At 35.1% G+C, this 12,409-nt stretch overlaps 1 long non-coding RNA gene across 2 annotated transcripts in view; it reads right to left on the bottom strand.

Moving 5' to 3' along the window:
* The window catches only part of LOC112979601 (uncharacterized), a 67,826-nt gene extending 61,131 nt beyond the window's left edge, over window positions 1-6,695 (bottom strand). For both annotated transcript variants that reach the window (XR_003258221.2, XR_010389614.1), the window contains exon 1: window positions 6,617-6,695. This is a non-coding gene — a long non-coding RNA (uncharacterized LOC112979601). The remainder of the gene's footprint in view (window positions 1-6,616) is intronic.
* Window positions 6,696-12,409: the final 5,714 nt, after the last annotated feature.

The following is a 12,409-nucleotide window of genomic DNA, read 5'->3' as shown; positions in this document are numbered from 1 at the left end:
CTGTTCTCTACAAAACTGAAAGCAAGGGGGGAATTTTTCAGTCCACATTATCTATCTTTTAGTCTTAGGTTTAGAGCCATTTAAGGAAAAAGATTTTAAAACAAGTCAAAATCATTTTGTTATCTAGTTTAAAAAGACTGCATGCTCAACCACTGTATATATATTCTATTTAATGTGGATGTGTTTTTAAAATGCCTAGGAGGATAGTGCTCATTTCATGTGCTTCTCCAAGACAGACATAACACCCAAGCAACTGAAGTACATAATTTAACAAAACATTTTAGCTTACAGTAAAATCAGTTCCCTTGGAGGGAATGGACTGAATCACTAAACTCAATTTTAACCCCACTCCCTGAGAAAATTTTACATCTTATTCAAAAGTTTGCTTTTCATTTTCTTCTTTGTTGGCTAAAAATGTGCTAAATTTCCAAAATAAGCTTTCCTGGGATTTAGTTTGGGAAAAAAAAATCAAAAAGATTTTTATTTACCCTTTTAAAAATAAAGAATCCCAGAGACCCCGAGGGAGAGACTCATGGGTATTTTCAATTACAAATCTATAAATTCTAATGCGGACTGGAATTAACAAATATGAAAGACAAATATATTCATTTTACTGTTCACTGTTCAACTATTCTGCATTAAAGACCTGTAATTATGACATTGATCTTGTGCTAACCAGTGTCTCAGTGGAAAGGAACAGTGTTTGGTCGTGTAACTGCACCTGTGAAAGCCTCACTGCATGCAAATTACTAAATATCTTTACCATCATTTAGTGTTTCTCTCGTAGCATTAAATGATTACTGAAAAGGCAGAAGCATTCCTTTCTACTTATTTGAAATATCCTCCAGATTCACATGAGTAATTTTCAGCTGTGTATAATGCTCCCAAAGTAACCTCTTCATTTCCATTGTTTTAGTGTGAAATCATTTCCTCGGGAGATAATTAGAGTTGCTCCATTTATTACATTAAATGATTAGCATGCACTTGAAATGATTCAGTATATTTTCCTTTATTGCTGATGACTCTTAAATATGGGCCTACATTTTTAATGGATAAATTAAGGTTATCTTGACATTTTGTGGCTGCCTCTGCAGCAAAACAAAGGAGACTTTCTTTTCCAAATACACACACAGGTGTGTGCTGGACAATACAGTTCAACCAAAGGCTTCCGATTCACCTGCAAATCCCACCTGGTTCAGCTTAAAGACCAGTCATGATGTTTGAAGGCAAAATGAGGGTTTAAATGTGCCAAACCTGCTATTACTTGTGTTGTATATGTAGTTAGTAACTAATTCCAAAGTGTTATGGGATCCGAATCCCAGTAGCTCGGTTGAAGTGTCTCTACTTGCTCTGAACAACCTGCTTCTTCTTCCAAGTGTGTATAAAATTATTTCTCACAGCTGCAGACCTGTGCTTTTATTATATTATATTATTTAATCTAAACAAAGAATGGAGTTTTACTGTATGGTAACTACTGAGTTTTTATCCCCTGGTTTATGAAAATAAATTACTATAGATTTGGTAAAAATGTATCCCAATTAATATTCCATACTAAATCTGAGTAAGATTTAAAGATTTAATGTCAAGCTCAAGGCAAAGCTTCAAGAGCCTGCAGACTCAGAAAAAACATTGGCCGAAGGCCTGATTTTTGACCTGATATTTGCATAACTATTATTCTAACAACGACTCCCCCAGAAGATGCCAAGACTGACCTGGAAGAGGTGGATACCAACTGTGACTGAAGTCACTAGAATTAAAAGGACTCCATTTTCCCAAGATCATGCCTTGTCATTCCCCAAAGAATACCAAGGAGATATTTAACTTGATTTGAAAGTTTGGTCCATTGGAGTTAAATAACCTATAGCACTCTAACTGCATTAGTTGATGTGAAACAGATGTCATTATTAAAGGATACATTATACATTCTCTTGTGATGTGACACATACCCCTATCCTATAGTTCTCAAATTTTGCTATGGCCCAAAGACTCCTTACATATCCACTTAATTTAAATTCAAGCCTTCTTGTATTTAGCATTTTTAAATTTAAATTTTAAAATTTTAAAATGTAATTTAATAGAGTTTTTAATGGTTCTAGCTAGAAAGCAAGAAAGCCAGTTTGCTTGTGTTTATTCCAAAGAATATGCAAACAGTGACTGTATAGAGTAAGGAAGAGCAGATATAATGCAAAACAAAGTAAACAGTATTATAAAAAGCTTTCATAAACCTGTATCTTATATCAGAAAATAATATTCTAAATGAAGTTCCCATTACTAGAAAGAGACTCTATGTTTTTTGCCTTATTCACTATAAAACATACAAAACAATCCTTTCTACTGGCCTGTTTTCCTTCCAAAATATCATTTCAGGATATTTCTGGCATTTAGAACAAATTAAGTAAAAAAAAAAAAAATTCCCCATAAGCATTGGTTATGTTACACAAACAGGAAGCATCCATGTATTTGGGACACTAGTTCTCACCAAATCCAATAAATACCACCCTAGTACGGAGTTTTAGGTTCTTTCATATGGTACTGCTGCATGAAATCAGTAATGGCATACATAGTTTTCATAACTTCACTCCTCTGGAAAGAAACATTTTTTTCATTTTGTGTTTTGGCTGACCCCCACTGGAGGCAGATTCTCACCTGTGCCTAAGCCAGTATCCCTGACTGCATTGTGGTCACATGGGGTTAAGGGCAGACTCCCTGAACTTAAATTTAAAAATGTAAGAAAATATTTAATTTGGTCTTTCCTTGGGCAAAAGCAACAGGATTGTGGATGTCATCTGGAATTAAGCCCAAACAAAGAACATGGACTTCTGTTCCTACATGACAATTCAGCAAAACCAGCCCCACTCAACACAACTCTAAGACACATGAATATGTCTCATCAGTAAAAAACACCAGATTTAAATGGGACATTTGATGAACTGCGACTCACAGATTGCTTATGCTCTTATAAAAGGCAAATAAATGAGACACTTCTTTTTACTTCAGTGATACTGTACCAGGACCATCATAACTAGAGATGAAACCCTGCTCACCTTATTCACAACAAGTAACTCCATTTACTAGCCCCAGGACTAGTATATGATGTAGATACATTTATCCTTAAAAACTTACTTGAGCAATATAAAAGCACACCATTAAATAATAGCACTACTATAGGCATATTATACTAAAAGTGCCATAATGTTGTTTGTATATGACAGGCATTTTCTGTATAAGAATGCTGAAATTCTACACTGATGTCATTAAAGCATAAATGACACACTACCAAAAGATGGAGATACTAATGTACGGGGGCTAAAAACTACACTTCTTTCTAAGTTTTAGAATATTTTTAATAGATTCAAAGCATATTTTTAATAGATGAAGTTCTAACAATACTAACAGTAGTGGCATGAAAGGTTACAATGGCTGAACACCATCTCTCTCAAACATTTATTCCATTTAAGTAAAAATACCTGATAGAGAGCATTTCTATTATTCACAAGAAATCATGCAATATAATGGTTCCTAGCACTCCTTTTGTAATAGCTTATTTAAATACTTGGGGCTGCAATTCAGATTCCCACTTTGTTCACACTTCACAGAAATACTTCTTACAATTGATCACACTTTTATTCTTTATTGTATTCTAAATAGCCCTTGATTTCTCAGAACCCAAGACTAAAAATTAGGTTTGCAGAAATGAAAAGTAAGGTACTTAAAAAAAAGTATATACTTTTTTTCACAACTGAGGAATAGAAACTACAAAACCGAACAAAAAATCTACATTATGAATCATTTTGTTTACAGAACTGCTTTAAGGAATTACTCCTGAAGTCTAAATGGAGCTTGATGGGGCTTTTCTAAACCCCTAAAATCTAAAATGACCCAAAGGTATAAAGAACGTTTGACTCTGGATTTCTTTTATTCGTAACATTTTCTCCAGTGCTTCCAGCTCAGACCACAGTAGTTTACATAAAATTAAGGAACCTGGTCCGATAAGGAGTTACTAAAATTCTGTTCGTCATCTTTCCTAAGTTTATTTATTGTCAAAAAAGAAATTAAAATGAGGGAGCAGTAAGAGATCTCCATTTATAATAAGGTTTGCTATTTGGAACTTTCTCAAATGATTTAAGAACTTTTTCTTTTGTTTATTATGATGACAGGCTAACCTCTCAGTTGACATAAATTAGTACAAAGGCAAATGAGCTGCTGATTTACATCAGCTAAGGATAAAGCCATATTTGTTTTCAGAATAAAACATTGATAGTTATTTTCATTTCAGAGGAATCAAACTTTTATTTAAAGAGCAAATAGAAATGAGAATGTATAAACAAAGAAGCAAAAGTATATTTGAATTAAACCACAGGAAATTTACATTCAAACAGTAAGGCAGCAAAGACATGACTGGATTTCAGGCTGCTGTGCTATCTTTTCTGCATCAAGTTTTGCCTTGCTATTGTAGCATACTTATACAGAATTGCTTATTAAAAAAGCCCAAAATAACTGAAATAAATAGCACTGTGCTACCATAAAGGACTATGAATATATTCAATACTGAAATATATAAATAAATACTCTTTTTTTAAAAAAACATGCTATTTACCTGAATATAATGAGGCCTGTTGGAATGTTATAGTGTGCACATGAGGGTGTACACGATTTTTAAAGCATGTGTTAGCTAAATGATACACAGAGTAGCTCTTTCCGGGGCATCTAAGCTCTCCAACCTCAAAAAAATACCTTACCTCCTAACTTTCAGCTCATTCCAGAATGATCGAATATCGTAAGCTTCTTATGGCAAAATTATTTTCAGGCTCCAGCACGGGACTCTTAGAGTAGTCAACAGTGTTCTTTTCACTACCACTCCCATTTGCATTTTAAATAACTAATTGGTCTTCAGGCATTTAATAGAAAAACATTTTTTTAAATGAATACCAAGAGACATTTGTAAATAGCAGCACAAATTGGGCTATAAACCTGAGTGCCAAGTTTCACTCCGGTATGAATATAGACAAGTGTTAAAAGTCTGAAAAATGGATTCCTTAATGGATATACTGGCAGACCTTTAACTGTAACAGAGCTAGCATATGCCACTTTAATAAAGATATCATATCCGATCTCCTCGATTACACATAGCTTTTCTATTCTAAATAAAAAGATTAGAACTAGAAGTATTTTCCCTGCATATCATATTTAAAAATGTACGAGGGAATGTCATCCAACAATTTGTAAACATTGAAATTATTTCTTTGACAATAACAAAAAGTAATCCCTAAAGGTACGGTAAATATACGGTTTCTTTATTGAACAAGCAAAAATAGATTATGCATTGCCTTTCAAAACCAAAGACATCTGCTTTGTCTGAGGCAAGAAGAGACATCTGGGGGCTTGAATCTTACCACGGTCTTTGTGACTCTCTATATTGTAAGTGCATCAGTAACCTTGTATTTAACCAGATTATTTACAGTCAGACCCTTGTAAGATCACATGTATTGCTGCTGGTGTGAGGGAGGGAAGGAGACTTCTCAAATTGAATACAAATGTGATATTTATTGTTATATTTATAAGGCCATAACCATACATCAAATGTGCTAAATTCACAGAGATAAAATAATACAATCACATCAAGACTGAAAATTTAATACTAAACAGGGATCCAGAAGCTCTCTCCTGCCCCAGTCTGCTTTGCAGCTCATCTGAACAAATACTCTGTCCTGGGCTTCACTGGACATTTCCTGGGTGCTTGTTATTACATGCAAGCGCTATTTCCTTCTAGAAGTTCTGCTAACTGTATGTAAACCTATTTGTATATGTAATTGTGAAACAATTCTTGTGGGACTTTGCTTGCTTTTCTCAAAAAAAAAAAAAAATTAAAAGCTTTCCATGGATATGAGTTTCACAGGGGGATGGCAGCCTGTCTGCTCATTCCTATTAATATAGAGAAGCAGTTTGGTCATAGGACGTGTTTTGTTGATGAGGTAAATCAGTCTAGATTTCACCTCTGTGATCCCCCGTTGCTATGCTAAAAATGCAGCCAGAATGTAACGCATACTGGCAATGTCAGATTTCAGATCCTGACTCACACTGGTGTGCTCGGGCTGTTCTCTTCACAAGTACTACACTCAGCATGAGAAAAAGGGTTCAAGAAGTCACTGAATCGATAGATTAATTTTAGTAGAAAACAGGACAATGTGTTTGGAAGATGGAGCAAAATTCTCTATATTACACCACATTTGCTTTTGGTTAACCAAAAATAATAGCAAACGCCAACTAAAGAAACAGCCTTCAGTTTGTACCTTGCTTTCATAGACTGAAAAAATGATCCACTTCAGTGTATATGTTTTCTAATACACTTTAACTACTTCTTCTGTACATACCCATATAACATGATTATGTTTCTGTCAAGATCTAAGTGGCATGGATCGACAGATACAGTAACCTGCTGGAACAAAACTAACTAAGCCAAATTCACCCCTGATGTCACTCATTGATACCAGTGGGTGAAACAGGCCCTTGCGACTTACAAATATATCAGGCATATTCCACACTCCATTAAAAATAACAAGTAAAATAAAAGTTGATAGAAAAAAAGGTTTAGCTTGTTTTTGAATGCCTTTCTTACCTTCCCTGTGGAAGATCTTAAAAACATGAAGTTGCATGCAAGAAAAGTGTTCATTAATCTATTGGAGTGAATTTCAAATGCTCAGGGGAAGGTCTGGCTTTTCCTTCTTTTAAATTGATGTAAATTTGAACTGCCTCCTTTGCATGAGTGGAATTACACCAGCTTTACACTCATGTAATAGACAGCAGAATTTAACACTTGCTGTACAGGACTGAACTATCTCCTGAATGGAAAAGTAATGTGGCTGTTCTTTCCAAAAGCACAGCTTAAATTGATTAACAGCAACTTTTTTTTTTTTAAAAAAAAGAGTGACAGTAGCTGAGTTTTGAGCTTCATAAGTAAATTAAAAACTTACATGGGGCAAAGAGACAAATAAGCAGTAACAACACAAAACCGGATGATTCTTCTTAGACATGAGAGACTGTGGTTGCTTTTTCTGACAGCTGAGATTGCAGAATCTGCAAAATGATTTTAATATAGATTTTAGAGATTTTTTCCCAATTATCTTTCTTTATAAAGAATACTTTCATAATACTTAAAAGTGGTACCCTTTATTACAACTCTTATTATAGTAAAATCGATGGAAGCCTGAGCAGTGGGTGTATTGTTGTGACACAAACTATTTGTAAATATTGCTCTCAGCTTTCTTAGCATATCTTAACAAGGCAACATTTCAGCAAAGTATAATTTCTCACACATGATACATGCTGTATGCTTCCAAGACAATCACACTGGAAAACAGAGTCTTGAAAAAGAAGCCATGAATGTTTCTTACTTTCAGGTAAAAGCATTTCAGTCTCTGGATAGAGAGGGTTTGGAGGATTACTCTACAATCATAAAAACTACGTGGTGGGCAGGAAGCCATTTTTGCTTTGCTTTGCTTTCAGTGTCCAGTACAATACAGACAGTGCCTTGGCTGAAGACATTTCTCTCAGTTATGCTGCTTAGCCTTGCTGCTTCTTACATTTTATACCCAAGCAACCTCTTCTGATTGCAGGACTGGAGCCAAAACATCAGAATGCTTTCATTACCTTTTCATTCCAGATATGCAAAGAATGCATTGTTTTACAGTAACATTACATTCAGGAAGGGCTTTGCTTAGACTCATTTAAATTTTGTTAAGAGACCATGTAAGAGGAGCTTTAAAAATGTAAGGAAAAACTCACCGAACAACCTACCGGTCTGAATCAACTATCTTATAAAAAAGAGTGGAAACCCCCCCCCCCCCCCCCCCCCCAGCACACACACACACTTCCTGCAAAATAAGGTGTTCCAGCTGTTGGTGCTAATGCTCATTAACCAAAAACCAAATCTTTTTTACATTGTCCCTGCTCTCTTTTATTGTGGACTCCAATTTATAGTTTATGAAAGACTTGCACATTTTGAGTTTAACAACATGACTGTACAGAGATCTGTACTTCGCTTAATAGCAAACAGGGTGTTTGCTCACTAGCTGACTCGTCAGCAAAGCCTTAAATGCTATAGCAAGCAATCCCCAGACACTGATTGCGTTTCACATAGAATGGAGCCTTTACATTCTTATTATAGTAACAAAGGATGATTTTATGAAGTTGACTACCAAAGTTGGGTGTCCATAGCACAGGTAAGTGTTACATATTTCAACTGACATCATGCTAGCGGGAATATATAGCATGACTCCAGTTCACAAACCTTGTATATTTTGGGGATGTTCCAAAAGTAGATCTAGCCTGGATTTCCTTAATTGCCAAATACTCATACTGAGGACTAAATATCTAAAATCTAAAAAAAGCTATCTAAAGTACATCCACAGGTATTTTTTGTTTTTTAGTTTCTGGCTTTTAGTTTAGATGTCCTTCAACAAAATTTCCGCTATGGACATACTGTGAATTTTTGAGGGAGGTGAATTTCAAGAAAAATATGTCACTAGATTTATGGAGATTTTTGCCAAAACATTGTTCGCAAGATTTGGCCCACTGTAAATAGACTTTGTATTCTTGTCTACTACTTTTGTAAATCCATATCTTAACCATTATAGATTATGTACCCTCTTCTTTTCTCAAACACTTTGGGTCACAGAGACTAATTTTAAAAATGCAATCAACTCTGCAATTTCGTAATAATGTGACCCTGTAGAAATGTTGTGTTTGTCAAGGGAAAAACCAGAGGCATCAGAAATCAGCACAGAAATCCAAGGGGGTGAAAAGAGTTTAGCTCAGCACATTATGATGTTAAATTAAGGCCATGCCTTGCTCTCCCTGAAGTCAATTAAGCTGTAATCTTTCATCATTGTATCATTTTACAATCACGGAAGAGTTTGCATTTCTTTCTCCTTTAAAAAATAGATCTTGAATCATCATAATTATATGGACACACTGCACAAGATATTACAATCCCTTTCCCAAATAAAAACTTCCACTTTGACAGTGCTCTTGTTTCTGACAGGCATCTCAAAACATACAGCAAATACAAAATAACACTTGCATGCAGAAGCTTGCATGTGACTTCTACAGCATGTGTGTTAAATTAGGTGACAGTATGGAAGAGGATGACTGAAGCAACTACTCTACATGGGACCCCTATTTATATTCATTTTGGAGCACTCAGCCCAGGCTGTCCTGATAGGCTGCTACACTAGTTCTCAAAATAGCGATCAGTAAATGTACTATAAATAAGCAAACTATTTATTTTTACTCAGTTGATTCCAGTAAATTAGTTACAGTGTGTGAAAACTCCCACTAGGATATGACTTTTTTTTTTAAATAGTTTACTAAATCGAGACACGTTTCTCACACTGATGATTTACCAGAACTTCAATTTACCTCTGAAATTTATAGATCTAAACTAAAGGGACAGCAGGTTTCTACTTTTAGAATTTTAGCACCATCAACCTAAAATTACTTCACTGTAAGCAGGATAAAAACATAGTGAACTCCTACTCTTAAATATTGCTATACATTCAAAAAAGTAAATAAATACACTTAAAAATGTGGAAATGCTTCCAATTAAAACAATAATATTTACACCAGCAATGTAATTACATATTCTCTTGAATGAAATAAGGAAACCTGAAGAGAGATCAGATATAGTAGGAACATGTGAAAAAAAATCTTGTCTCAGATCACACAGATTTGTATAAAACAAGTGAATATGTTTTTCATGGCTGAATACTTGTGATTCTGGATGAAAAAGCTGTAAACTATATATGAAAAACACTGAAGAATTATTTTATAAATTTTGTGTTTATGAATTTTGTTTTTATCTTAAATTGCATGAAAGGAACCTTTTTATTATGGGAACCATATTTTTATAAAGTACGAGCATAAACTTTGTGCTGTCTTAATTTTCAGCTTAAATTTACAGACATACTACATGGCAAAGCAAAAAGGAGGGATACATTTTCCTATTCAATAAAAAGCTATGGAAGTAGAGTCTCTAGGAAATCCACTCTTTCTTTGAAAAAATGTCATTGGTGGGATAGGAGATTGGCAACACAATGAGCAAAATATAGTGAGGGCTGATACGGGCTGTCAGCTAGAATTTGGGTTAAGACACTGACTTTTGTCTGCATGGTGTCTACCTTCCAAAGAAGATGGGAGATGCAAAACTGCAAGTTTCCTCTCTCTGGTTAATGTGGTCTATACAAGTGAATAATGTATAAGAAGATGTTCCCTCGATAATGTTACAATTATTCATTGTACAGCCATAAACTCAAATATTCACATTAACAGCTAGGTATTATTTTTCTTCTCTGAAATTAAGTGAGTGGCATCAGTGGTCATAAATGAGAGCATTCATCAAAGGCGTAGGCCATGGCAGAGGATTAAGTGAATGCTGATGAAGTGTCCAGATTCCCATAACTTGGAATGGGCTGCATTCAGCATTCCTTTATTATTCATCTGCCACATAACAAAAAGTCTCATATATTTAATGCAGGTTTGCCCTCAGCCACGTAATAGGATTAGGAATAATTTCTACAAATTTACAAAAACAAATCACATGGGAAGGCTTAGAATTTGCTAATAATTTCTCCATAGCTGGGAGATCAAAGGGATGTAAGAGTCCAGAGCCAGGCGGTAGTTTGACCCTGGCCAAGCTTTCTTAATGAAAGGGTTAATCTTCTCAGAGGTGACCATAGAGGAGCAAATAGTGTGACCAAACGCAGATTCAGGCCTCCAAAAATAGGAAGAAAATCGTCTGGGAAGTATGACAGCAAGAAAACATTTACAGAATAACAGTACATTTTCTGTCTGCAAAAATAAAATAAAACAGCAAACCTCAATGAATTGTTTACTAAGCAAAGTGTGACTGGCAGGGGGAGTGAGAAGAGTGGTGCTGAGTGAAACAAGCTTGCTCAGAGGACCAGAAATATTATTACTCCTTTCTGAAAAACAGAAAATAGGTTGCATGCCTTCAGTCTAAAAACATGCCTTTGATCTAAAAAAGATTCTCTATTGTCTTCAGGTAAAAACTGTCTTCTCCAAACATGTATCACAGCTTTGTTTGTTAGCTTGTTTTTGTCATATGCTTGTTCTTTTTAAGAAGAACCGCTCTGCAAACATACCCAGCTTCACAGGTGAGTTTCTGGGAGGACCAAAACAAGTTGCCCAATGAAGCTTTTTCAGAAATGTCTTTGGGCTGCTGCAACTTATGGTTACAGATTTTGCCTTCTTTAATACACTGAAGGCAATTCCATCTCTCAAATCAAATCAAGCAGCCGTACCAGAAAAGACAGAAAAAAAAAAAGATGAAAAGGAAATGAAGGTATTGCATGTGTGTGTGTGTGCGTGTGTGAGTGTGTTCATGTTTTTGTTATTTTCCCCATTAGCACCACTAAGTCTGTCTCAAATTTTTCATCTTTTCTGCATTTCTCTTTCCAGTTAGTAAACTGCAGAAGAAGCATGTTAACACCAACTAGATGTGCATGACAGCTATTTTAATTTTGCTTCATTAATGGTTTTAATGACATTTGGAAAGCAGAGCACACTAGAATGTGAGCTTTTTAAATTTAATAGAAAATCATGTGATCATTTTGATTCTTGGTTTCTGACTTGTTCTAACAAGTTTGAATGTATTGCTCCATTTTTGTGGTCTTCTTTACTTACTGGGCTACTCATCAAATACTGGATTAAATATTCTGGTTATGGGTAATGAATTTAGTACAGCTGTACAAAAGCCCTTGCAGACATCTGATCCTAAGCAAAGATACTATTTCTCATGTTTCTCTTCCTGGGACTCAATTTTAGGCCAAAAGTTAACTTCAGCCTTAAGTTTATGGTAACCTGGTATTGCTGCCAGTCTGGATTGAACCTAAATGCACTGTAGAGATGAGAATCCCTAAATTCTCTCGTTATTCCTGTATTCTCTGTTTGTTCTCTATGTATGATGCTTCATTCCACCTCTTACACATTTTGAGTAATTCCATTCAGAGTGTGAAATCCAGAGCAATCTTTTCTTTCAAATACAGAAATGCAACTCAGCCTTATGATATAAAATTGCTTTTGAAACTTCCTCAGTGTGTAGAGGTGTAAGTATCTTGTAAATAACTTCGATACAGGGCCTGAGGTTGATGTTTTGTGAGCCACAGCCTCAAGCTGTGATGGTCATAACAAAAAAATAGCAACCATTATCATCCATCAAAGGACAGAAACAGCACATGCTAAACAATTCCTGTAAGTTCATTGACAACACAGGTCTATGAACTCCTATGTGGATCAGAGAGGCAAAAGTTTTAACTAATGAAACACAACTTCAGGGGGTATTTAGACCATCTTTAGACTAAATCTCTAGTAGTTAAACAAATTTTAGGCATAC

The sequence above is a fragment of the Dromaius novaehollandiae genome, chromosome 5 (genome assembly GCF_036370855.1).
Source record: "Dromaius novaehollandiae isolate bDroNov1 chromosome 5, bDroNov1.hap1, whole genome shotgun sequence".
Classification (NCBI taxonomy): Eukaryota; Metazoa; Chordata; class Aves; order Casuariiformes; family Dromaiidae; genus Dromaius; species Dromaius novaehollandiae.
Note: the sequence above shows the minus strand (reverse complement) of the source record. Positions and strands in the feature narration are given on the sequence as shown.